The sequence below is a fragment of the Chamaea fasciata genome, unplaced genomic scaffold (assembly GCF_029207755.1).
Source record: "Chamaea fasciata isolate MVZ Bird 193981 ecotype frontalis unplaced genomic scaffold, bChaFas1.0.hap1 SCAF_2, whole genome shotgun sequence".
NCBI lineage: Eukaryota > Metazoa > Chordata > Aves > Passeriformes > Sylviidae > Chamaea > Chamaea fasciata.
Genome location: NW_027094087.1, coordinates 36,378,943 through 36,404,509, shown reverse-complemented (window position 1 = coordinate 36,404,509; position 25,567 = coordinate 36,378,943). Strand labels below are relative to the sequence as shown.

Sequence of the window (25,567 nt, the reverse complement as noted above, 5' to 3'; positions counted from 1 at the left end):
AGCTCTCCATTGAAGTTACTCATCTATCCATATATTTATATGGCTATCATCATTATATGGAAGTCCCAATGGATGAGCTATTAAGCTGCCACTTGGGCAACCCGAGGATGTTTTATTCATTTACTGAATTCCTTTCTTCTGGGTTATTTGTTTTTAAGAGCTCATAATACATACATGCTTAGCACACAGGAAATGTAACGAGATAGGTTACAGAAACAAAGTACAAAGCAACCCGCCATAAATTAGGAGGCATTTCTTTAAAGGCACTTCTTGTCAAAAGAATGTTATGTTTAAAGTGAAGAGAAAAGTTGTGATTACTTTTGCTTGATTTTAAAATGTCTTGGCAGGAGCTACTAAAAAAAATTTCCTAGTACTACTCAATATGGTTAGTATGAAGGAAAAAAAAAAGTGGGAAAAAGAAATTAAGGGAAAAGGGGAAAACATAAAAGCTTTCTGAGAGAGAAAAACTGCTCTACAACAGCAGCAGAGACTAAAAGGAAACAAGTCCCTTCTAACTACCCAAGGTGAAAAAACCCCACAATATAGGACTCCAGAATCTTTCCACTCTAGCTCTCATTAAATACTCTGGCCTTGAAGTGGGAAGAAAAAAAATTGAAAAATAGAACAGTGCGTCTTGATTTTTAATACTCTTTAAAATAAACTTTAACATCATCCAGAACTCTGTGACTTTTAATTCAGTTCATCATTTGAGTAATTTTCCTTTGCTCATTGAACAAAGACTAACTATGTGACCCAAACTTTGCAGAATAGCTGCAAGGACCTGTAGGTGGCTGGTGTTCCTCCGAGGAATTGAGAGAGGTATAATTCTCATTCCTTTATCTCATCTTGTCTCTTGACAACCTCCAGTCTGGGCCGCATCCAAACCTAACACCCCACCAGACAGAGAAGATTGAAGTCCCAGAAACTGGCAGGATTGCTACACACCAAAATTGTGGCTTTAACTCAATATGCCGATATGAAACAAGTGCTATCTCTTCCTTGGTTTGACTACTCCCTAGGCTAATTTTTCTAATTTCAAAGATCTCCACACCATAAAATACTTGAAAAAGAAAACAGTGCATATGTCTCTTGGGTAAAAAAGAGCCAAAAGGTCTTTTATATATTATAAGGAGTATAGCAGGCAAATTTCTTCAGCAAACAGGAGGAATAAGCTTTTAGCAGGCCACAGAAGGGATAACAAAAGAGCCTTTTCCCCTCTCCCTACTTTGCCTCCAAGCCCAGTTATACTCTGAGAGCATGTTTCCAGCTGGCCATTAGGCAAATTAATTCAGGCAATGTGACTAGCTAATAAAAAGCAACCATTAAAGACTTTTTTACATGTCCTTTGAAGATGGAAGAAACCCATCTGTGCTTTAATTTCCAGCTTCACTCAACGAAGGGTGAAGAACCCAATGGAGCTCATATATAGGTCCTCTGGGCTATTAGGAGGAAAAAAACCTTTGACTTCAGATAAATTTCTGAGACTTGAGGTATTTATGCACTCATGTGTATGGGAAATAAAAGGGTCAAGAAACCTTGACTGAATTGTTTCCATATTAATTTGCATTTCTCTTGCTGAAGATAGGAACGGAAGCGTGTCTCCTCACACAAGACAGGACTGGAGACCTCATGGTATGGACAAATACTACAATTCGAAATTACTATTGCCTTCTTGAGACAGTTGTCACAATTCTCTTTCAAATTGTAGCTATTTAATTTTTACTAAATAAGCAGCTTTACAGCAAAAAAGGTATATTTGAAAATGTAAAGGTATTTTTAAGAAGCAGAAGTACAGTAACATCACATGCACATGAAGTCTAAATAGCACATAGAGAAGTCATGAATCTGCTGCAGAAACAGAAGCTCTTCATTTCTTTGGAAGTGGTCTTAATCTTTCAAAGTACTCCTGTCATTCAAATGTCAACATCAACAGCAGCCAATCTATTCTTGTGGTCTGACAATCAAAACACAAGGCATGAAACCTCTTCTCAGCATTCTTTTCTATCAACAACAGCAATTCGACTACACAAAAACTTCTGTATGACCAGGTCATGAGGATCTGTATAAAGGATACAAGGAAGATTGTAAAGCATTGTGGTAGGTTTGCAGTTGTCACCTATGAAAGGCTTGTCACCTATCAAGCTGCATCCGTGATAGAAAAAAACTGACAATAAATCTGTTGTCAATACTGCAACCAGGAGGTGAGAGCCCATGTATGTCAGTGCCCTCTTAGGAGAAGTCTCTTCCATAGCACAGAACCATTGAAAACTCTTCCGAACTCATGGAAATCAATAATTAGGCATATGGAAGGTATCGATCTAGGAGTTTAAAGACCAAGGTGCCATTCTATCTGCAAAACTGAAGCACAGACTAAAGAGAGACATGGATTTTTAAACTCTCTTCTCATTGCATAGGCAATATCACTAGCATGTTGTTAAATGCACAGTGAGTAAGGGAAAAAAGCATGTTTGAACAACACTTCCCCTAGCCAAACAACTTCCTTGCACTCCTAAATAACTCACCCAGTTAGGAAAAGCAATCAATTTACTGGCCAGGAAAAGAAATCAGAATACAGAGTAAGAATTCAGAACTTGTGCCATACAGAAATGAATTAAAAATTTCTGTTTGAGTCTAGGCAGGAGGCAAAAAAAAAACCTTACTGACACGGACAGATTTACTACAGGAGATATATTCATGGAACTACCTGCTGCCGGATGAGCACGAAGATCTGCTTTTCCATGTATATGATTATATCATGATGTGTTTATCCCCAAAAGAGAAGGTGAAGACAAAATGATCATTTCTGCAGAGTAAGCCCTTGCAGGAGACAGGACTATAAATCCAAACCTTTCTCAAAGCTGCAAATCCTCCTGCTGCCTGCATGTCATTCCACATGGGAGACAGGCCGCTCAGCATGTAGCAAGTGTAATTCAGGCCGTCCCTAGGAAGTGAAGATTTAGCCACCCAGCCGTATGTTATGAATAACTCTGTTTTGCTAGCAGGTGCTGGGGATTTTTTCCATACAACACCAATTTTTGCCAAGTATCAGTTCATCAGCAAATGCTTCCACTTGCAATCAGGAGCCAAGCATCGTTTTTCTTCCCAAAGAAATGGTGCAGAGGGTATGCTGGACTCTCCCTTTCCCCTCAAGGATGAAACATGGCTTGAGGAAAATGCAGGAGGAGGGGGGAGGAATAATTTGCCGCCATGTGAGATCTGTCAGAAGTGAATTCCTAGGAGCCACCTTACAAAGGATTTGAGCTTGTCCCTTGGTGGTCTGCCTCCAGGGAAACAAAGGCTGCTATCCAGTTTTCACGCTTTGTGTATCTCAAATCCCCCCTGGCTCCTGCTTCTTAGTCACTGTAAAATGCTTTGGGGCAGTTTCAAAATCAGCCAGTTATTTTCATGGGAGCTTCCTTATGGAACACACTCAATGATACTATTTCTTGCTTATCTGGGCTTTCTTTTTTTTCCTTATCCTTATGTTTTATTCATAAACCTACTTTGACCCCAGTCCAAGGAGTCATAGCTTGAAAGCCCTTTCAAGGTGCAATGTCAGCAGCAAAAATCCAGCATTGATGAGTCCCCCTCCTGTCACTGCTGGTCTTTCCCCAGCTCTCCCTTCACAAGTAAATTTGGATCCCCTCAAAACAGCCAACTTTACCAAGGTGCACCTCTGATTTTTAGGGGCAAGAACTCTACTCATACACCCAGAGGCTGCTGAGGACGGGGAGCAGGACCACAGCCTGCCACGGGGCACATTCCAGCTGCATACAGTGGGACTTGAGCAATGATTTGATTGGACTTTTTGCAACTCTGCTCTTACCACAATGCAAATAATAATGCTAATAATGCTAATTATTATTATTATTATTATTACTATTATTTATAATAATAATAATAATAATAATAATAATAATAATAATAATAATTCAATTGAGATGAGATAGTCTTTGTACAAAACCCTAGAGCAATCTGAATATCAACTTTTTACAATACCTGGTGAAGCACAGCAATGAAATAAGCCCTTTTTGATCTCCAGCACTGACGAGAAGGTGAAAAAGCTGAAAAAGCATATTCCACCTTCGCCACACAAGGCTCAGTTCCCACCATGAACTCTCTTCCATGGTTGTTTTCCTGCAAACTCACACCCGCTAGTCCCAGCTGCTGCTGGTTGCTGCCTCTGGTCTGCTCTGTGTTTGGGATCCTGCACACACTCCTTCTGACAGCTTGCAGAGGCTTGTATAAACTATTTGGATATGGTTTACAGTAACAAAGAAGTCCATGAGATTTACAACTACTGTTTCCAGGGCCATAAATAGGTATGTAGGTATAAGGACAGCAGTAAGCTGTTACTCTCAGAGGAAAAAAATACTGTATATCTCTATCAGACACTCTGTGTGGGGAGGTAGGGCAGCTCAAATGGTCCAGACCTTTTATAGATGGGCACAGGAAGGGAGATTGAAAATTGAGATGCATATACAAAAGCTCCTTTGCCATTGACAGCTCCATGTAAAACGCACAACATAGAATGGAGATTAAGGGAAAAGACTGTCAGGTTGGACGGGATGATATTTAAAGATCTCTCTCAACCCTAACCATTCTATGGTTCTATGATTACGAGACACCAAATCAAAATCATGATAGTCCAGCAAGGACTTTACAAAGAGACTGTAGGATAAAGCTTTTCATTTTACACCAAAAAAGACATATGAATGTAGCCAGGTGCCTTTAAACAAAAACACAATTAAACAGAACAACCACTTGAGAACTAGCTTGATCTTACTAACCTAGCCAGAAAGAAAGAAAGAAAGAAAGATTCTTTCATGAGGCTAGGCATTGAATTATTGGTTTTGCAGTGCCATTTCTCTTCAAGAGAGCTGTGACACACAGAAATAGAAAGAGATCATGATGGAAGTGGAAGGAGAAAATATTTTGATTGAGATTCTCAACAAGTCTGAGATTTGAGAACGAAACCTAGATTTAGCAATGAACATTTTTCTTTCGGTAGGGCAGGAATCTGCAGGGTGCTGGCACTTACTGCTATGTCACAGGCATAACATGGAGCTGCTTCTGGAGCAACACACTGGAGTTGTCTACAACCAACTAGAGATATGTACATGGGTCTGGCTGCTAGGCACTGCAGAGCAGCCACCTTTTTGAAGGCCAGCTCCCCAAAATCTCCCTCTCAGTAGCCCTCTGATGAAAGAGTCTCTGAAAACTTGGACAAACTGTAAGGGCCCACAACTGTTCACAAAAAAGAAACAAACAAAAAAAGGATTGTTGATAAATACAGTGGCTTCTCTCCAACTTTTTCTGCAAAACAATCAGAACATTTGTCATTTGTTCAAAGAGGCAGTATTTAGAGAGCAGGCTGTTGCCATTACTTTTTAAAATTACATCCAGCTCAGGCCATAGTACTTGGTAACCTGCTTAAGTAAAAAGCATTGCACAGATACATCAGGTCAAATAAATCACACTTTCCCTCAGATAAGTGGAATACACACTGCAGACATCAAGTGGGAAATAGAAAAGTAGATGGAGTCAGCCTTAAAACTAACAGTTCTGAGAGAAACCTAGAAATTTCTTTCCAGCTCATGTGTTAAGGTTCAATCACTGCCAAGAAGGAAAGCTCTCCAACAAAGCAGGCCTTGGACTGCTATCTGCATTAGAAATATCCAAATCCATACAAGGTGCTAAATCCAATTGTTTTGAAGGGAATATAATAACACACTATTTTCGATGCACACAAGGGAGTGCTTGTGGCACTTAGAGAGACAGATCTGTCTTGGCTGTCTGGAAGAGCCTCTGGCAGCACCTCTGGTGCCAGCTCCACCAGTCACCCCCAGCCAGAGAGCAGCCCTCAAAGGAAAAGCACAGCCCTGGAAGTCTTCAGCATGCAGGAACTCCTTCCACATTCAAACATTTCATCCCTACTGAAACCATGATTCTTCCCCACTCCAATGGTCGGCTCCTGCACAGATATTTGAGACAGTAACCACTTTTTAGCTAACCATACATTAACTCAAACCACCACAGCTTCAGCTTTCCAACTCGGCCAGTTCAGGCACTGCAGCTGGGAGTCCCTCAACGCCAGTTGCGTGTTTGGAAAGGTCCAACTTTGCAGGCACGGCTCAGTTAAAAGCTCCACAGAGCAGAGATCACTATTTAAAGCTAAACTGTTTGCTTTTGTTTATTTATAGCAAAACCATTAATTGCTAATCACATATTTGTTTGCTGGAAAACCAACGCTCCAAAATAAACACCACGTTTAAAGACTGTTCACAGAACACTGAATGGTATCAGGAACAGTGCTAAAAATGTAAATCAGAAACATCAAAACACATCAGGACTTCAACCGGAGGAACAAACAACCCATTATTTCTGTGCCAGAAAAGAGGTTACCCATAAGCCACCAGTTACCCACAGAGTCATCTACAGTCCAGCAGTTATTTATGTCCTGAAGAATAACAGACACCATGGCAGAGAATCTGTTGAAAATATCTTCATGGCAATCAGCATATGTTAGATTAAATGAGGTATCTCTTAATGCAGATTTTTGATAATAACCTTGGAAAAGTGCCTTTAAAATATTTGGCATAAGAGGCAGAACCACAGAAAAAGCGTATTTTCATTTATGATCCAGTTTCAAATGTCAAAATCATACAAAATTAAAAAAAAAAAGAAAGAAAAAGATTCTTTTACCTCTCCTCACTAACAGAGTTCCATGCTTCCCTCTGGAGAAGCATGTTCCTCAAATATCTACAGGAGCAGTGCATGGAAAACCAGGGGAATCTGCCGTACAGGCCTACAATCTGCCCTTTCTCTATGAAACACTTTAAACAAACACAGCAGCCCAGGCTTCATGGAGAGCCTCACCACCAGGCACGCTGGGAAGCAAGAATGAACTCCATGGCAGACTGCTATCTACCTCCTGAAATCCCTATGAGTAAAGGACTTCTCTGAGGCACCCACCCACACTCACTGTCTGTCACAAAAGCTTCAACTGCAAAGTGTCCCCCCCTGCCCTGACAGCACTGCCCTTGAGGTCCCTGATTTCCATGCACACTTGAAGGTCAGGTCAGTGCACACACTTAGTCCATTTCCAGACGAGGAAACACGCGCAGTGTCTCAAGCCTCTTGCTCCAGGTTACACAGGAGACCCCTCCCACATACTCCAGCTCTCACTGCCTCGCTATGCTGTCCTTGGTACCGGCAAAATCTAGGGCAGGAAGGTTTCCCTACAAAGCAATACTCACCAGCATTTATGGCCTAAATTCCCAGAACATAGGCTCATACAGTTGTGTTTCTCACCACCACTGCCATGGCTACCATTCAAAACTCATAATTTATTCACAGGTGAGGAGTTTGGGTTTGGTCCTCAAAATTACATGTAGATCTTGGAAAGTTAAGTGGACACTGATCATAAAATGGAGACCAGTAAGGCAGAGGTAGTAATAAGAACAATAATAATAACACCAACAACATCAGCAACAGTGTTATGACTCCATTATGTAGTTTACAATGGCAGCCACCAGGAAGAACAGCTGCACCTCAGTGTCTCACCCTTTTCTATTTGTTCTCCTGGAGCCAGGATCACTTGTGGCCAAAGGGCAGGATGCAAAGTCCGTGCTCCCAAATCCTGCGCATGCACACGAAACGCTGGCTGGAGTAAATCACCTAAACATGCAAGGCAAGGTCAGGCCCAGTCCCCCTGACCATGCATTCATCATGCCTCCCTCCCTCCTGTGTATCAGTTTGCTGCCAGACTCCTTGGTCTGACTGCTCCCTGCCTGCTGGTGCCATACTAAGTCCCAGCACATAAATCTTCCTAACAGAGCCACCTCATCCCTTAAACACTTTGACAAGCAGAGAAGTTGCTAGTGAAGTGACCACCTCACATCACATGCTGAACATCCAACCTAGTGTTTCCCAGTAAATGAGGCAGATACCATGTCCCCAAGCTGCTGATTCATGTTCCCAAAACAGTCAGTCAATGTTTCTGCATCTTTTGTTTGTTCATCAAGAGGGGAGTACTGCTATCCCATACCATCTCACCTGTTCCCTCAAATCCCAGGCACAGCTATGCCATGTTGCTCCACCACTCCAGCCTGATCCCAAAGGTGCCGTGATGGTGTGCAGCTCCTAGGAGCTGTGCTAGGCAAAGGTACATGGATGTTCCCTCTTAGAGCATCCCACAGAAGCAAGCTCAGGCCACATATTCACCATTCTCTTATCCTCTTTCTTCTGACAACAGAAGGAGAAACTGTTCAGATGAAATAAAAAGGACTCCAGCCTAAACAACCCTTAACTCATGCCCAGTGAGGCTTGCTGCTCCTATATTTGAAACCTCAGTTTAAAATTAAGTTCCACATAACAAGGCACTCTTTGTGCCTTGAAGCAGATAGCTCTTCCTTAAGCTCTACCATACACTGACTGAAAGACAGCTGCCATTTCAACCTGACCCCTGCAAATCTCCAGAAAGGTAAAAAACCAAAAGAATTTGTTTCAGAGAGCATCAGGTCAAAGATCAAAATCATTGGGAATAATTTAACCCGTTTTGTCTGTGTTTTTAGGATGAAACTATGCAGGGGAAAAAAAAGATATATAAAATAGCCATGCATAAGCTTACTAAAGCAAACTTACAAATCCACACAGAAGGGGGAAAAAAGCAGCATGCCTCACTTGTGAAACTATTACGGGTAAGGACAAAATATCTGTATATAATATAGTTCTGTATCACTTTGATGGGAAAAGACTGCCAATAGCTTTCAGCATATGAAAGCTGCTGTGAAGACTTCAATAAAACTGAGCATATTGTTAAAAAACCTTCTCATATGCATCCCTAGAATTTATCTTCAAATGCCACTTTATTAAATTCTGTATTCTCTGGCTTTTGGAAAAAATGCTTTTATTTTATTAAATTAACTGCACAATATATTGTTTCTCTGAAGAAAAAGCATCAGTGGGAATCTAAAGTAGTTCTTTCAACACTAAAAAACGCACATTTTGAACTTGAAACCATCTTCCAGTAAGAGAGCTCACTTCTAATTTGAGTGAGAGTGAGAACACACACACATGTATGGCCCACTTCATCACATCCAGCTGCCCTCATACCTCATGTAACTACACAGCCTGTGACAGTTACAGACATTTCAGAGTTTAAATCCTTGTTGCTCTGCTTCTAGGGAATATCCTAAGGTCTAATGGGGTCTTGAAGAACACAAAAGCATTAATTCTTTTTTTGACATGCAAAAATATTGCTCCCAAGCAGATGTTCCTCAAGTGCATATAAAAGCATCCTCTGCAGGCAGTGGAACAATGAGATGTGCAAAAACCATGGACGTAACACATACAGAGCTTCACGCTCATGTGCAGCATCCATGAAGGGCCACAACAGACAGTGCATCGCTGTGTGAGCCTGGGCACCACAGCCTGGAGGCTGCTACCAACTTCTTTGCAAGAGTTGCAGACACTCTGCACAACTAAACCTAATTATATTCAGCCATAATCCTTTCATGCCACAGCTTGGTGATCACTTTACAGCAGGATAAGCCACCGTAGCCACCAACACAGCTGTCCCAGGCTCCATTCCCTTGCTTTTTCCTGTTGGTTTTCTTTTGTTTTTATTTTTTGTGGTTTGTGTGTGTATGCATGGTTCTGGCATTGGTTTTGTCTTTGTTATTGTTGTTTTGGTTTAGTTGAGGTTTTATTTCTTTTTTATTGATTTTTTTTTTCCTCAGGGGGGATTGAGCTGCCCTATTGCAAATATGCCTGTGAACAAAAGGGAGGGAGGGAGATGGGAACGGGTGCCTGGGGCAGGCAGGATCCCTTCCATGTCCATGGCAGCTCAAACTGTTTGTTAAACAACAGCCGGAGTTGAGGCAACCAAGATGGTGTGTAAAGAGCAGAAAGTACCTTCGAGAAACATACTGAACACTATCAAAATACCCAAGCCTTAAATAGACACATGAAGTATTTAAATGCTTTCACACCCCTAACAAGTTTTGTTTACTGCCCAGCATTTAAACAGCTTTTTCTTTACTATTGTAAAATTGTTCCCAAACAGTGTGAATTTCATGTTACAATGAATAGTAGCACTCTAACCCCTATTTACAACCCATTCAGCAACATAATTCCAGAAATAGCATGCAGGATTTCCACACTCTAAGAAATAAAACCTGTTCTTGGCTCAAAAGAATTTGTGCAAATTAGCTGACAAGAATCACTTCCTTTTGTTCTTCCTCTCTGATACAGAATATTAAAAGAAAAAGAGAATCACTAACCAAGTAATATGAAAAACTTTTATTAAAACCATTAGAACCAGGAAGCATTGTTAACGTCCCTCTCATAATTATATGCAAAATGTTCAGTATCCAAGGAAACAGCGAAGTAATGAAGTTGGAGACTACTGTATAAATGCACCTTCTAAATCACCACCAAGAATGTCTATTCCAGAGGAACTGCCCAGTTTATTAGTGTGTGACACCCTGATCGCTTAGACATGCTACAGCTTAAAAACAAAAAGCTAACAAGCTACTTTTACATAAAGGGCCCTTTTGTTTCCTGTGTATGAACAGTCCCTTCTTAGCATCTAGTTACAGAGTTCCTCTGCAGAGCTGAAGATTTCTATAAGCCCATATTCACCTTCATGGAAATTGTTCAGTAATGATGGGCACTAATTAAACTGCATAACCAGCAACAAATAAAGCAGAGATGCTGCTCTTTGCTCCAAGTTCTCAGCAAACTGAAATGTGCAATAGGAGAAATACTGCAACTGCACTCTTCTCCGGACTCCATTAGTCTGAAATCCACTCCATCAGCACCTAACACTACTGCATATTGACTCATGCCCACATCATTAAAATTAATTAAAAAATGAGTACTTATGCTCCAATATCAACAGCTCATGTTCTGGGATGTTTCATAGGAAGGCAGGCTACAGTAAGGAAGCCAATGCAAAATTAACTCCTGCTTTTTGGTGTTAGCACTTAGAGCATCATGCCAAACACCTGGGTTTTCAGCTCAATTTCAGCAAGCATTCATTTATTCTCCTCATTTCAGTGGTAGCTTATTCCCCTTCACAACCACTGATTATAAAGCAGTTCTGGTGGGTTCAACCACTCTGTCATGCTGAGGATGAACTTTGGTATTCCTCTCTTGCAGTACGTGTGACAGTTTATAGGAGCACATACCTCAACATCCTTGCTTCTCCAGATGCCCCTGCAGTCTTTCTGTGTGACCTTTACATTCCTTTTCGGCTCATTGTTTTCCATGACTGACTGACAACACACACAGTAACAGAACTCTGTCACTATCCTGGATGCTTTCAGGGATGCTGGTTTGGTAAAAGAGGTTCCACCAGCACCTTCATGCTCCCTCATCTTTTAGGCCTTGTCTCTTCAGTTTTCCCAAACTTTACTCTTTTCCCAGTTCAACCCTTGTCAACTCTGTAAGATCTAAAGGCAACTTGTCTGCCCTGCTCTTTCAACTCACACTGTTTTGGGGAGGGTCTTGTACCTCTTAAAGAACTGTATTCTGTCACTTTTTTTATACTTCCCCTCTTCCAGATTGTGTGGGGATGATCCTCATTTTTCCACCTGGAACAGCTTCATGTCCTGGAACACCTCACTGCTTTGTCTGATGCTTTATCTTCTCAAACTCACTTTCACATACCACAAAAACGATCTTGCCCAATTAACCTTTTTAACTGGCTCCTATGCCTAAAATGCTTTCTTAAAAGGCTGTACAAGTTAGGGCCATAGCTTTTTCTCATTACTGTCTCTCTGTCAGTATATCCCAGTTGTACAGCATGTCTTAATGGGAATTTCTGCATTGTATCAGTATATCTGCAAATCTGGCTTATAGCACCATTATTATCTGATTAACAGACTGGGTAAACCCTTTATTTTCTAAAGGCAATGCCTTGTACTCTTATACTTGAAGCAGTTGTGCACTCAAAGCATTTACGTGAGTGAACTTTCTCATTCCCATTCCATTTTACTGTATGGTCAGCTCATCTGCTCCACCAGCCCTCGCTTTTTATTTTGCCTATGACCAACAGCCGTGACAGCAGTAATGTCAAGAGTATCCCACCTCTCTCAAAAGCCACGTCAAAGATGGAATAGCTAGAAACATGACATCAATGAGGTCAGAACCCAGTAACGGCCACAATCTGTCAGTGTTGTGAGAGCTGGTGCACCTTTGTCAGGCACTTTCTACTTAATGGAAAAAGTTACTGCTCCAATCAAGGCTGGTTAATTCAAAACATTCTGAATTAAAGAAAGTCTGGAAGGGCATGGGGATGTTTCATGTAACTTCCCAAGCTGACACTGCTTATGCAGACTCACCAAGAACTCAGCAGCGAGAACTTAGGCAATTTGAATTAAATCAATCTTTAACAGGCAGGTGCTAGATGCAAAACTGCAAATATGAACTACCTCCACAAAATCCAGTGCCAAAAGGGTAGCTCTCCCAGGCAAGTCAACAGCACCCTCATTTTCAGAGGTACATGGCACTATAGCTTGATTCAATGGGAATGTCACTGTTCACTGCCATAGGAAACTAGTGTTCTTCACCTCTTCTGCATTAGTTTACTTACTGTGGTTTATGCTTATCTGTCTGTCATGAATGTCATGAGGTTTAATTAGTTTTGGTCTGCAAAACACACTGAGTTCGTTCCCCTGGAAAAGCTGTATATGCAATCACAGTAGGATCCCTGCAAGATAATTTTCTTGGCATCCCCAGAGGATCCAGCACAAGCAGCCAGAGGACAACTCCAAAGACAAGGTACTTGAAGCACAAAATCTGCAATCTCCATCTGTAGCTCAAGAACCAAAAGTTTCGGGGGCAGTATTTTGGTGCAACATACAAAAAAACTGCTGTGGGAGTTACAGAAAAGTGCTGGCAAGAACATTATCAACAGCATCTTGCAGCATAAATAAAGTAAGTAAAAAAAACCCAAACCAACCCAACAAAAACCTTAGAATGGAAATATTGGGGGGAAAAATGGAAATCAACAATACTAACAAAAGCATCATATGGGCTTCTTAAATATCCCAAAGAGCTTAAAGTTGCCCAGACTCCTGTATTCATTAACTGTTCAGGACACAGATTTATTTATTTACGGCTCAGAAAAGAATTCCCAGCTCAGAAGCTTTCCAAAGAACAACCCTCCCCAGTTCTGCATGGGCACCTCAGCCAACTTGCCCTGCCATGTCCTATTCTGATGCTAATGTAGTTCAAACAACCCAACCCTGCATTTTTTATCTATGCAATAAGCCTATCTTTAGGTCACTTATTGTGTCAGTTTAAATCAAAACATTCTCACAGAGAAAAATCTGATCATTTTATTTACTTCTGGGGACAAAGAAGGCAGAAGGGAAAAAAAAAGCTTATCATAAAAACATTATTTTTTTGTTTGTGGTGCCTAATTCAAGCCCCTCTGAAACCAGTGTGAATTTAAACAGTAGTTGAACCCCAAGAAACAACAAATTTTAATTAAGATTTGCAGTTACCTTCAAGACAAGGCACCCTGAGAAAACCTGACCGGGCCCAGACTTATCATATAATCACATAATATTATTTGGTCTTATACAAAGTCTGCTGGAATAAAGGCCAAGATTCTGTTGATCTATGTGGGTTTTCACATCTCTCTCCTTTGTTAAATAAGCCTGGATTCTGCTACTCCAGTTTTCACAAGCATCCGCACAGGAATATTCACAGGGCTTCTCACAAGAGGGAAAAACTGTGAAGTTGAAGCCATCTATGAAAGGTACTGGATTTATTCCAGATGTGGAACTGTTTTTAATTAATTTGGAAGCATTTGAAGTATTCACTTATTAAATATGCTTTGCATTTTACACATGCACATAAGAGAGTAAGAAAACCCAAAACTGAAGCCAAAATCATAATGTCTTATTAAAAAGACTCTGACACCACTTTTAGCAAAATTAGGCTCATATGAAGACAACACTAACAGCACTGCCATAACACACCAACATCCAAACCATGCAGTTCTGGCGCTGCCCATCCATCCCTAGGCAACCTCACCTTGACCTGGAGAACTCAACTGGTTGGGAGCTCTCCTATCTCCACTCAGCCCTGCACCTCCCCACACAGGACACTTCCCACTGTGCCCATCCCCACCACACTGAGCAATCCCTGAAGTTCAAGATACCACTTCTCTACAGAAGGATGAAACAGCTGATGGTAAAGCTATGTGCCAAATCATCGTTACTGGTAAAAATTATAGGATATCCTGAGTTGGAAGGGACACAGAGGGATCACTGAAGTCCAGCCCCTGGCCCTGCACAGGACAGCCCCCCAAGAATATGACCACATGCCTGAGAGTGCTGTCCAAATGCTCCTTGAACTCTGTCAGGCTGGTGCTGTGACCACTTCCCTGGGGAGCCTGTTCAGTGCCCAGCCACCCTCTGAGTGAAGAATCCTTTCCTGATATCCAGCCTAAACTCTGCCCAACACAGCTTCATGCCATTCCCTCGTTTCCTGTCACTGATCACAAGAGAGAAGGGATCAGTGCCTGCCCCTCTGCTCCCACTCAAGAGGATGCTGAAGACCACAATGTGATCTCCTCTTCTGCAGGCTGAAGCCAGGCGAGAGGGAGACTGTGCACAGTGGCAGCTCCACAGGCAGAAACCCCAGCGCAGACGAGGCGTGGGCACGTTTCTGCTCGGTCTAAACCTGTCTCAGGACACCACCCACCCCAGGAGCGGGATGCTCCTTGAGAGGAGCACCTGTCTCAGCGCACACTACGCGCCAGCGAGCTCCCTGGATGTCCGCGGCCTCAGGGGCTGCCGGCTGTGCCCACGCCCGGCGCAAACCCCGCGGCGGACAGGCAGGCGGCCCCCGGCGCTCCCCCGGCGGCGCCAGGCACCGGGATAAGCGGCTCTCGCCTCCCCTCTAGCGGCTGACCCGGGGCCGCCGCCGCTGCCGGGGCCGCTGCCCGCGCCACGGGCGGCACGGACGGAGCTCCGCGTGTCCTGTCCCGGCACGGCCCCGCAACCTGCGCTCCTGACACGGCCGGACAGCAGTGCTGCTGCACAGCGAGACCGCACAGAGCTCGGCTGACCACCTCCGGGCACAAGCAAAGCTCTGCTGCTTCCACGGACGCCCAAGACTTCCAGTTTTGAGATGAGGTGAGCAAAATTGCTATACAGTATGAAGAACCACAACTAAGTTGAGAACAGTTGTATTTTTAACTGTCTCCCTTAGAGATCCATAAGAATCACTTATTTGGTGACAACAAAACTCTCAAACTTCTCCTGCCCTAAGACTAAGTTTTATATCAGACAACAATGGTTTTGTCTCCAAGGGTCAAATTTAATTCTAGTGATCGCCAAGCAGGTCAGTTTCTCAGGGATCACAATTCTGCCAGAAGCTACCAAACTATGTATGATGTTCTGTTCACAACCAGCACAGAAACATTAAAAACCCCCAAAACTTCACACTTCTTCACAAGTCATAATTTTTTTTTTTCCTAAAAAACCCCAAGCAGGAACATTCCAGTTTCTTTCCTTTGGTTGCCAGTGCTAAAATATGCTAACAGCATTAAGGCAAGGGACGACTTGAAGAGCTCACAATCTGTATTCAGCATAATTAGCAGATGCCAATTTAACTTATTACTGCCTCTTATGCTGCTTTCTATATTATAAAGACGATATCAATGAAAACCTGTTATCTAAATGACTGTTCTTTCAGTTCTGATAAAAAGCAACAATAATGGGAAAATAAGAGTCACAGAGCATGTGTTAGGGAATATCTGATTTTGAAATAACATTATAAACAGCCAGAGTACAGAAAGAAATGAATGCCTGCAGACAGGACTTTTCTCTCTTCCTTCACACTTTGTATTTTTAGACTGTTTTTGAAGTAATTACATATTTGGTGGCATTCCTGGTTATTCAAATAAGCAATGCAACATTCCTGGTAAAGCGACACCACTAAATCAGGTTGCTCAACTGTCTCAGGCATTTTATGATTGCAAAGCATGAGAAATGAGAACCCTTAAGATGCATTTCCCATGCAGAGAACTAACAGCTAAGAAGTATGAACACAAATAACTGTGAAAGAAAGCAAGGCAAGCCCTAAAATCAGCCCTTTCCAAAATGCCACACGGGCTGTGTCACAGCTAAGGGGACAGTTAGCTAAGGGGACAGGCAGAGAGCACTTCTGCCTGCCTACAAAGAAGAAACACATTAACACATTTTATACAACAATGCCCTCTTGAACTAAGAGGCTGTTGAAAGATGTATCCAGCACACACACACAAAAAAGCAGTGCGAACCAAGGCTGTGGATTAAACAGGTTTCTTACACATAAATGACACAATGATCCAGTCCAGGCATCATTCGCTGCTAATTCTCCTTCGTGAAGATGCCTTCCTGCTTACAATTCTGCATATTTCAATGCAGAGCAAAGAAATATTTTAATAAAGTATATTCTGACTCTCAGGCTAAGTTGAAGAGCCTTGTAAGGCTATGCTTCTCCACAGCTTTAATCGATTTCAGCTATAACTTCATTTGTTATGCTTAAAAGACAGTGTAAACTTCACCTTTCCCATGAATTAAAAAGAAAATAACATTTCATACTCCCCCACAAGCAGTGTAGGAAAAGCACAAAACAGAACCGCTGCACACATACCCCCCAATTAAACTGGTCTCTGTGGAAACTAATAACTTTCCACAGTATGCACTGTAATCCAAGTAATAATTTTAAACAGGCATAAGCTGCAGCGTGCTGAACTAAGGCATTCTTACCTTGTGAAGGGTGCTTGAAGACATTTAGTTACAGTAAGAGTGGAGAATGTGCATGTTGCCAAGTATGTGCCATGCACCGGGGCTGTGCCTTACCCCACATCTGCGCACGCACACACCAACTGGGTGCGTGTGCTCCCTAGGTAGAGAAAGAGCACCAGGAAAGATAAGCAGCAGCGATAATGCCCCAGCTTTATGTCTCAATCAGTAGCGAGCTAAGCTGGAAGAACCATTTGAGATGAAAAGGGAAACAATTCCAAGAAACAAGATCTTTTTTTTTCTCCTCTGGATGCAAAGAGCTTTGCTTGGGTGACCTATAATACCTTAACACAAAAATCTTCACAACCCACCTCCCTCCTGAGCCACGGAGTTGCACATGTCAAATGACACCACACAAACAATGCACAAAGACTTTAACAAAAATACCAAAGAACCCCTTACCTTTTAGTCAGAATAAGTGACAGATAACAGTCATGAGAAACTCAGTTGGCACAGCTGTACGTATTTCTCTGCAGACTTCTTTTTAGTGGTCCCAAAAGCACTGAACATAAAAAACCTCCAGCCTGCCTGCTTCATTCTTCAGCAACAGAGATACATGCTGTCACGGTAACGCGGAAAAAAAAAAAAAAAAAAAAAAGGCAAAAGGAACTATAGATCTTAGTTTTTAAAGCCTTTGTGCTTATAGGGAAGAAAAAGAGGGAGTAGGGAAAAGAAGGAACAGAGCAAACACTTTTTCTAAGAGAAATGTGGTCTTGGCTATATAAGTAACCACAGCACAGAAACGTTCAGTTTGAATTTCCCTGTTTGCAAGCTCCTTCGGAAAAATAAAAAAAAAAAAAAAAATCGGTCTTTAGGGGAAAAAAATCAAATGCATGGATGGGGGGAAGGGAGAGGAGGAGGGTACTGCTCCTATGTGACATACATATGGAATGAGCATTAGAACAATGCTGACAGGACAGCTAAGCAACTGCACTCTGGGGCAGCAGTTTTCAAAGCAGAGCTTTTGCAGCTTTGCAGAAAGGAGAAAAAAACAATTCAAATAAAAAAAAAAAGCCCTCCGCAAATGAAGGGGGGGGGGGGAGAAAAAGCAAAGAAAAATAAAAGAAAGGAGCTGTTAATTCAAGAACAACTACCAGACTAAAAAAAAAGAAGAAAAAAGAAAAAAATAGTTAGCTAATTTCTGAAAGGGGGGCGGGTGGGAACCGCCGCGACTGCTTCCCAGCGATGCAAGCAGAAGCCTTGATGTCTAGAGCACTTACATTTTATGCTGCGCACAGTGGGTCCCCTCCTCCCTGCCTGCCTCCCTCCTTCTCTCCCTCCCTCCCTCCTTCCCTCCGCCCTCCCTGCCTAGGAAGCTCTCTCTCCCAGGGGACAAGAATTCCAGTGGACCCAATTAACACTGTACTTTGCTGGCTCCTTGGTATGATCGATATTAAATAAGAGGAGTTTTAGCAGCACTGAAAAATAAAGCAGGCATGTAATATGTGGCTGATGGAGACTGCATTTTTCCTCCTACGTCTCTACACCCCCAGTCTCAAAACGATCCAACGCAGCAGAAAAAAAAAAACAATTTCAAAAGCATGTGCCAGTACCAATGATCCAAGCTGCATCAGATATTTGTTAGGAACTTGATGGGAGCCCCTGGCTGCTCATTTCACTAGCTTCGGCAGTACTTTTATAAAGTGGATTTACAAATCAATGGAAGGAATCCAAAGGTTCACAAACAGGCTCTTTCATCAGGTCCGCTGCCTGACCGTACAGGAAGTTTGCTGAAGGGGTCTGGGGACTGTTTCACCAGCACACTTGTTTTCAATGGACTCCCAACAACACGACTTGTTTGGTTTGGTGAAAGAAAGGCAGTAAGAGGTTCACTGCTTTAAGGGAATGCAGCCTAGTGTGTTTACTGCTTCATTCCTGAAGCACGTGTGACAAGGCATCCTACAAATTGCAAATTATTTTAATTTGAAGAGGGAAGTTGTTGGGAGGCAGTAACCTTCTTTGGTCCTGTTTTCCCTGATCTATCAATCACAGATTGCCATGTAAAAGCAATCTACTACAGGCTCTCTCTATAGAGGAAAAGCAATTACTAGCATTAACTCTTGCAGTTGCAAATTAATACAATACAGTCCGCAACTGATAGAGTCTGCCTGCAAGCCATTAATCTAAAAACAAATGGGTGGTTTGCTTAAATCCAAGTGGACTGAAATTCACAGGTTAAGTGCTCCCCTTTGTCTTTCCATATTTCTATTTGTATTTGTAAAACTTGGTGGAAAGGAAAGAAAGCTGTATTTATTTGCTGTCGCCAGTACAGTTCCAAGCTAAGATTGGAATTGCCTATAATTACAGGATTTCAGCACCAGTAGCTGCTTTTCCTTTTTTGTTTCTGGGGTGGCCATGATCTTCAAATTAAACCAAATAAATAGCACTGAGCAATATCCTTGACTGAACAGCTGGGTTGACCACTGATTTGAATCCATCTTGTTAAATTAATGTTAGATTACATTTCCATACAAATCAGATCAATTAAAAATACTCATAAAACCATGCGATCAAAGGCAGTGAAGAGTTAAATTAATTAACTCAGAAGGCCTCCAATTAAATAATATTAAGGTTATGATTCTCCCTCTAGCTAACAGAGGGAAAAAACCCAACAGCAGGACAAATTTCTGTTAGTGACTACAAGCAGTAGATCCAAATATCACACCATTTGTCACAAATTCTTTATGATGCCAAGTAACATCCTTCATAATCAGATCAACGTGGGGCATGCAGAAATCCAAAGAAGTGGTCAACTATCCCAAGAGGTATCACAAATCAATGGTTTCTTTACACAGGAAGATCCAAAAGTGTACAGCTATGCTGCTTATAGACATGAAGGCATGTTTCCTGAGCTATGGCAATTCTAGGCTCATGTATTTGCACCTGTATTTGTGGTGAAGGTGCTGCTCTTCAAAAGTATCTTTTAGCTGACATGGGTTTCTGAGCACAAAGGGTCAGGGAAGATGTACGCCTGATTAACACAGCACTAAGCAGGACAACACCAGGTTACAATTTGCAAGAGAGGAAAATGAGAAACCTTCACTGGAAATCACAGGAATTTAGGCAGATCATCATGCTTCACAGTTGTTACTGATCCAGTACCACAGCATGGCAAACTGGATCTGAAAAGAGATACAGAGATCACTGGCAATACCAACCTGATAGTCAGAGTCGGCAAAATGACATTTCTCTTTCAGCTCCCTATCCTGAATTAGGGGGCAACGCTAACTGGCTAAAGTGTCCCTGAAAGTGCCCTAAACCTTGTAAACAACTCTTCTCTCAGCAAGCAGATCAAATCACTTTGCAGTTGCTTTGGGACAACATCAGAGTGAATGAACATACGTAACTCACTCTGGCAATCAAACTACTTACACAAAAAAAACCCCAACATTTTAGTAAGGATATAATGCACTGAATCTACACTGGCTATGGAGGCCCAGTGGGTAGCTGCATTTTGGGAAAGGTTGAGGTTTACAGCCACACAGGGGCACATAAGGGCACTTGGAACCCATAAATGATCCATCAGTTGGTCTGTCATCTCAACACTCCCAGGCACTAAGAATGTCTTTATTATCTCCATTTTGGAGATGATGATTTGATGACTGAAAGCCTAAATTGCCACCCCAAGGAGATACAAAATGTGTTGGAGAATAGCAGACAACTGATTCCAGGCTTTTCAAGTCCCTTTCTTGCAAAGACTGTTCTTCTTTCAAACACAATCAACTGAATTTGACATATTTTTAAAGTAAAGCCTTGTTCCTTAAAAAAATATCAACACCATTCTAGACTACTCAAGTTTAAATCAAAGCACTATTCATGGTATTAGAGGAACACCTGTGCTCCTTAAAAATTCTGCATGCGTATTCACTCTCAAATTTTATTCCAAATAAAAAATCCACACTATTTTACTAGAAAATAATTTAAAGATCATTCAACAGTTAGAATTACAGTCCCTGTTTGGTAGGACATTTCAAGCCAGTAGGGAATTCAGTGAACAGATGCCTCATATGTGTGAAGACAAAGGGATGGAGAACATGCCTCAAAATAAGCCAGTATGCCAGGATCAGACCAAGTTATTATTCCTCTTAAAGTAAAGAATCTTGATTGCCACAGTGAAGGTCCTGGTCCCTGGCTGCCAACAAAACAAGCCCTTCTGTTGCTGGAGGCAGGGAAAGAGGGATGTGCTGTGGTTCTGACCCAGGCAAGAGACTTCTAAAAAGCGTCTGCCATGCACAGACATGCCGGAGAGCTGCCTGTGCTGCCTGCAGGCCTCGTTCTCCCCAGACAGCCCCTGCACACTCCACCTGAGAGGAACAGTCCCTGCAGATCAGCATCACCCAACGCACCACCGCTGCCACCATCAGACATGGGGCCCTGATAATCACACAAACAGAATCCACAGAACAAGACATATTTAGCCTAAAAGGATTTGGAAGAAGCAGCACCGTGCTCAGGATTTGCTTTATTCACATGAAAGGCAACTCCACATAAGCAGTAAGGAATACCTAGCAGAAGTCAAAGATGGAAGGATGTTTCGAAGAAAAAGAGTTGCTACCAAAAGAGAAAGAAGTCAGTATTACTACCTGAGGGCAGGAGCTAATAACCGCTAAGAAGGAAGTACTATGTGATCCAGAGGAAAAACTATGAAAGTTTTTCTCTTGTCTCCTTTAGAAACCACACTGGGAAGTGCCAGCATTTTGGACAACCAAAATGTGCCCTCTTTTTGGACAACCACAATCTATCTGGGTACCCCCAAGCACATATGACTGGAATTGCAAACATGGAAGATTAGCTAAGTAAAGATAAATGGTGTAACAGAATTTCTAACACCTAATCCACTTTATTACAGGCATCATCAACTCTGTTCATTATATAAACCTCCCAATTCAACTGTTCTCAAAGACTACAGCCTTTGGCCCTATTTAAAGTTGCTTACATTTTCTTTCTAATATACTCATTTTGATTATTAAAAGAAATAAATTGGTAGGCTTTCTTTCTTTGTATCTATTTTCATAATAGTACAATAGATACTAGAAATTACAAAAAAAAAGAGAAAACATTTAAACCCCTTTACACTTCATAACATCACTACTCAAAAACAGAAGCAAGGCTGTACACATGATGATGTGGTCTTTGCTCAAGAATGTGAAAAAATGTCTGCAGATATTTTAAATATTTACCAAATGAAGGGGATGTATATCAGGTTGCAGAGGTCTGGATTAAACACACTTTCAAGAGATGATGATTCATGTTAATGTACATCAGTAGGGCTGGAGGTTTGCTTTGTTCTTTTTAATTTCTAATTACATCTTAGTATCAGAATAAACAGAGAGAACACATAAAGCCAGAAACTAAACCTAAACTAAAATAAAGGAAAAACAACCTTTTAAGGCACTTAACATTAGAGAAGGTTAGTCAGCCAATTACAATTTACAACCAGGCAGTAAACCATGGTGAGGTTCAGCTGCCTAATGCTCTGCACCATTATGTAGCAAGTACCAAAGATAAAAGGCCAATTTCCTATTTGAAAATTGGGTTTCAGTAATGTGCAGCTGCCAGTCTGTGGGGCTGGGTGATTACCTCCCCGACGGCATCCACCACGGAGGTCCAGCAATCCCAAAGGGAGCTGCAGGGCCCACTGCATCCCTGCCATGCCCCAGTTCTTCAGAAGGTGTTCATACCTCCCAGCTAGGCATGAGGACTCACTGTACTCTGTGCCAAATCAACCATGCTGTGGTGAACTGGGAATTGGGAAGTCTTGCTTACATCCTCATGATGCTAACACACTCTCAAATGGCACTTTATTTCAAGTGACCAAACAATCTTGACTGGTTCTAATTTTCACATTTTTAAAGTCCTTATTCAGTGGGTCTGCAAAACATAACCTCCTGAGGAAGGTCCTACAAAATACGATGGAACTCAGACTTAAAAAACAATAGTTATTTCTTACCATTCCCACCAGAGATGCTCTTACTGTGTATGAGTAGGATGGTAAATGACTGTACCCAAAATCTGACTGCAGCACAGAGAAGTAAACCTAACCTAATTTTAAACAAGACTGAACAGCATTGCTGTTCACAACAGTGAAGCTTCAAGTATCAGCACAGACCGTATAAATCTAATCAGGGTCCAGGAGGCTCTGACCACTGACCATACTGTGATAAAGCATCTTCATGGCAGACACGACCTCTCAGGCAAGCTTGGTTAAAGCAGCTGGGACATTTTTCATGCTTCTGACTGTAGCATTAGAAAGATCTGTAATTTACTGGGGAGGAAGGAGCTCTTTCTAGAATGAACTGAAATAAAAATAAAATTTAAAAATAACATTGGAAGAAATTCATACTGTTCAGCTGTAAGTGCTTGGTTGGGCCTAAGGCAGCTACAGGCAGTGCAGTACAGCTCCCGGGGCATCTGCCTGCCCCAGAGTCAGCCTGGGCTGATGCTGCTGCTGCCAGCTTGATGCAGTCAATCCTACTACGTGTTTAGGGTATCATGACGTACATCTCATCCCTATCCCTGATCCTGCTCATACTGAGCATGAACACAGGACAGAGCTCTTCTCAAGCAGTTTTTCTATACAACACCTCCAATCGCTTCTCCCAATTCAGACTGAGTTACCACGCTTTGGTTCCTTCTCTGCAGCAAGAAAATCTTCCCCCACTGCTATGGCTTGGCAGCTTAGGGACAGAGCTGGCTCAAAAGCAGAGAGGGACTTGTGTATTAACAGAGCCAAAAGAGCCTGCAGTGATGGTTAGGACATACCAGCCAAAGTTGACTGAAGAAGCAACTACGTGGGATAGTGGGAAGGGAAAATAAGTATGCGTAAGAGCATTACAAGTACCTAAGGAAATTGCTATGTAGAGGTCTGTGATTTCACTGAGAAGATTATATGATAGTATGGCTCCATTGCTAATTTTGGTTACTGATACATCAGGCCTTTCTATAGGATATTGGCATACAACTTGGAATATATTTTAAGTGTCGCTTTGCTTGAATGTGTATCTCCAACACATGCTAATAACAGTTCAAATAAAAAGCTCTGCCACATCACAGATGCTCACATCTATTACCTTCAAAGACAGAAAGTAACTGCTAAGCATCGTTCCTTAAAAATGGAGAGAGAATGTGGGAAAAGAGATGTGGGAAAAGAAATGGATAAATCTGGCAAGAGATTGCAAACGCCTAGGATTTCTGTCTCCTGCTCACTGAAAGCTTGCATCCTTTACTCCTTCTCCGGTTCTATTTTAGCAGCAACTTTTCTAAGCACCTTTTGCAAGCCAGCTCAAGAGAACATGAAATGTTTTGGCACATCCCACCACCACAACCCTGTCAGTGTGGTCAAGCAGTCAAAACCCTCATTAACATATTTTCGGGATAAGCATTGCGTCTGAGTAGTCAAAATCACCCCTTGTGGTTACATGTGGACACCTCCTCTGAGAGTCTCCTGGGAAGATTCTGGAAAGATACAACATGTAAAGGGTCTTCAGGCACATCAGGATGGGGTGATTACTGAGCTCACTCTCCCACATGGTGGACATCCTTGAAGGTCAAGCTGGAGCTCAAGTATGTTAGTTCCAGATATTAATCTGGAAAATCTGGTAAAAAGACAATTTTCTTCTCTGTTGGTTCTCCACTGTTTTGGTAATTGTTTTCTCACCAAAGCTCTTCCCCACTCTTTTCCCCTCTTCCCCTTCCCACCCTCCCCCCAAAAATGCTTCATATTTAATGGTTTGCCTATATAGGTCTCAGTTACCATTTAGGAGAAAGAAAGAGAAAATAGAGAAATCACTGAAAAAACATCGATTTCTAACAGGTTTCCAGCATAGCCAGACTGATGTGCCCATTATTAGGAGAGGTTGCATTAGTGTAATTGTCTTACAGTTTTGACAGTTTCTGTCATCTTGCGAACAAATGTTCTACAAGTTCTGCCCTATTTCCTAAATGTCATCAAGTCACAATTTCCATCCATTTTTGGGAGGTCTTCTGAAGCAAAGTGCATGGGTCTTTAAAATGACTTGTGCTCAGGACTACTTTTTCAAAGGTTACAAGGCTGGTTGCTATAGTTGCTGAAGGTTAAAACTCTCTGGGCTGATGTCTTTATCAAACCCAAGCACCAGCTGTGGGAATGGGTCCTGAAGGTTGTGGATACTCCACAAAAGTAGCTTCAGGGCTGGAGGTCCTGGCAGAAGGAGCTGGAAGTGAGTAGATGAAAAAAATGCAGCACCCTGTTAGAAAAAGGGAACTGGGATAGTCTAAATTTGGTGGATTGGTAGAAGAGAGAACATCCCAGTAAAAAGAGAAAATAATAAAGGTTCAGGTCTCCCCTTTTAACTTAGTTTCAATGTACATGACTCCAAGTCTGGCACAGTAATAGGTATGTATCAGCCCTCTGGTAATTCTGGGACAAAACAGCATTCATCAACATGGCCTTGAAATCCCCAAGGCAGGGAGGGTGGCAACTCAGCAAGTACAGTCTATTTTCCAAGGCAATCCTCAGCCAGCCTCAGAAGGACCTCCGAACTATTGGTTTACTATCTCCAGCAGAGATGATAAAACAAAGCCCAGATTCCTTAGATTCTACAGTAGTGTCATGAGAAGAAAATTTACAGCCTCATCCATTTTCATAGCCTGTCTTCGACTCCCTAAACCAACACAAGGAAAAGGGGAGAGGGGCAGAGGTGAATAAATTTATTTTGCCCTCGTTGCCGCTTTCCCAAGTCATTTTGAACTCATCCTTTCTCAACAAGGAGAAG

At 42.0% G+C, this 25,567-nt stretch overlaps 1 protein-coding gene across 2 annotated transcripts in view; it reads right to left on the bottom strand.

Annotated features, from left to right (window-relative positions):
• The window catches only part of FAT3 (FAT atypical cadherin 3), a 335,343-nt gene extending 317,539 nt beyond the window's left edge, over positions 1 to 17,804 (bottom strand). Inside the window, exons 1-2 of one of the 2 annotated variants that reach the window (XM_066175676.1) lie at positions 17,698 to 17,804; positions 17,217 to 17,373 (exon numbers count right to left, since the gene is read on the bottom strand). The gene's annotated coding sequence lies outside the window, so the exon portion shown is untranslated. Of the gene's footprint in view, positions 1 to 17,216 lie in introns of both variants that reach the window. The other variant, XM_066175677.1, reaches the window with a different exon arrangement.
• Between the last annotated feature and the right edge of the window lie 7,763 nt (positions 17,805 to 25,567).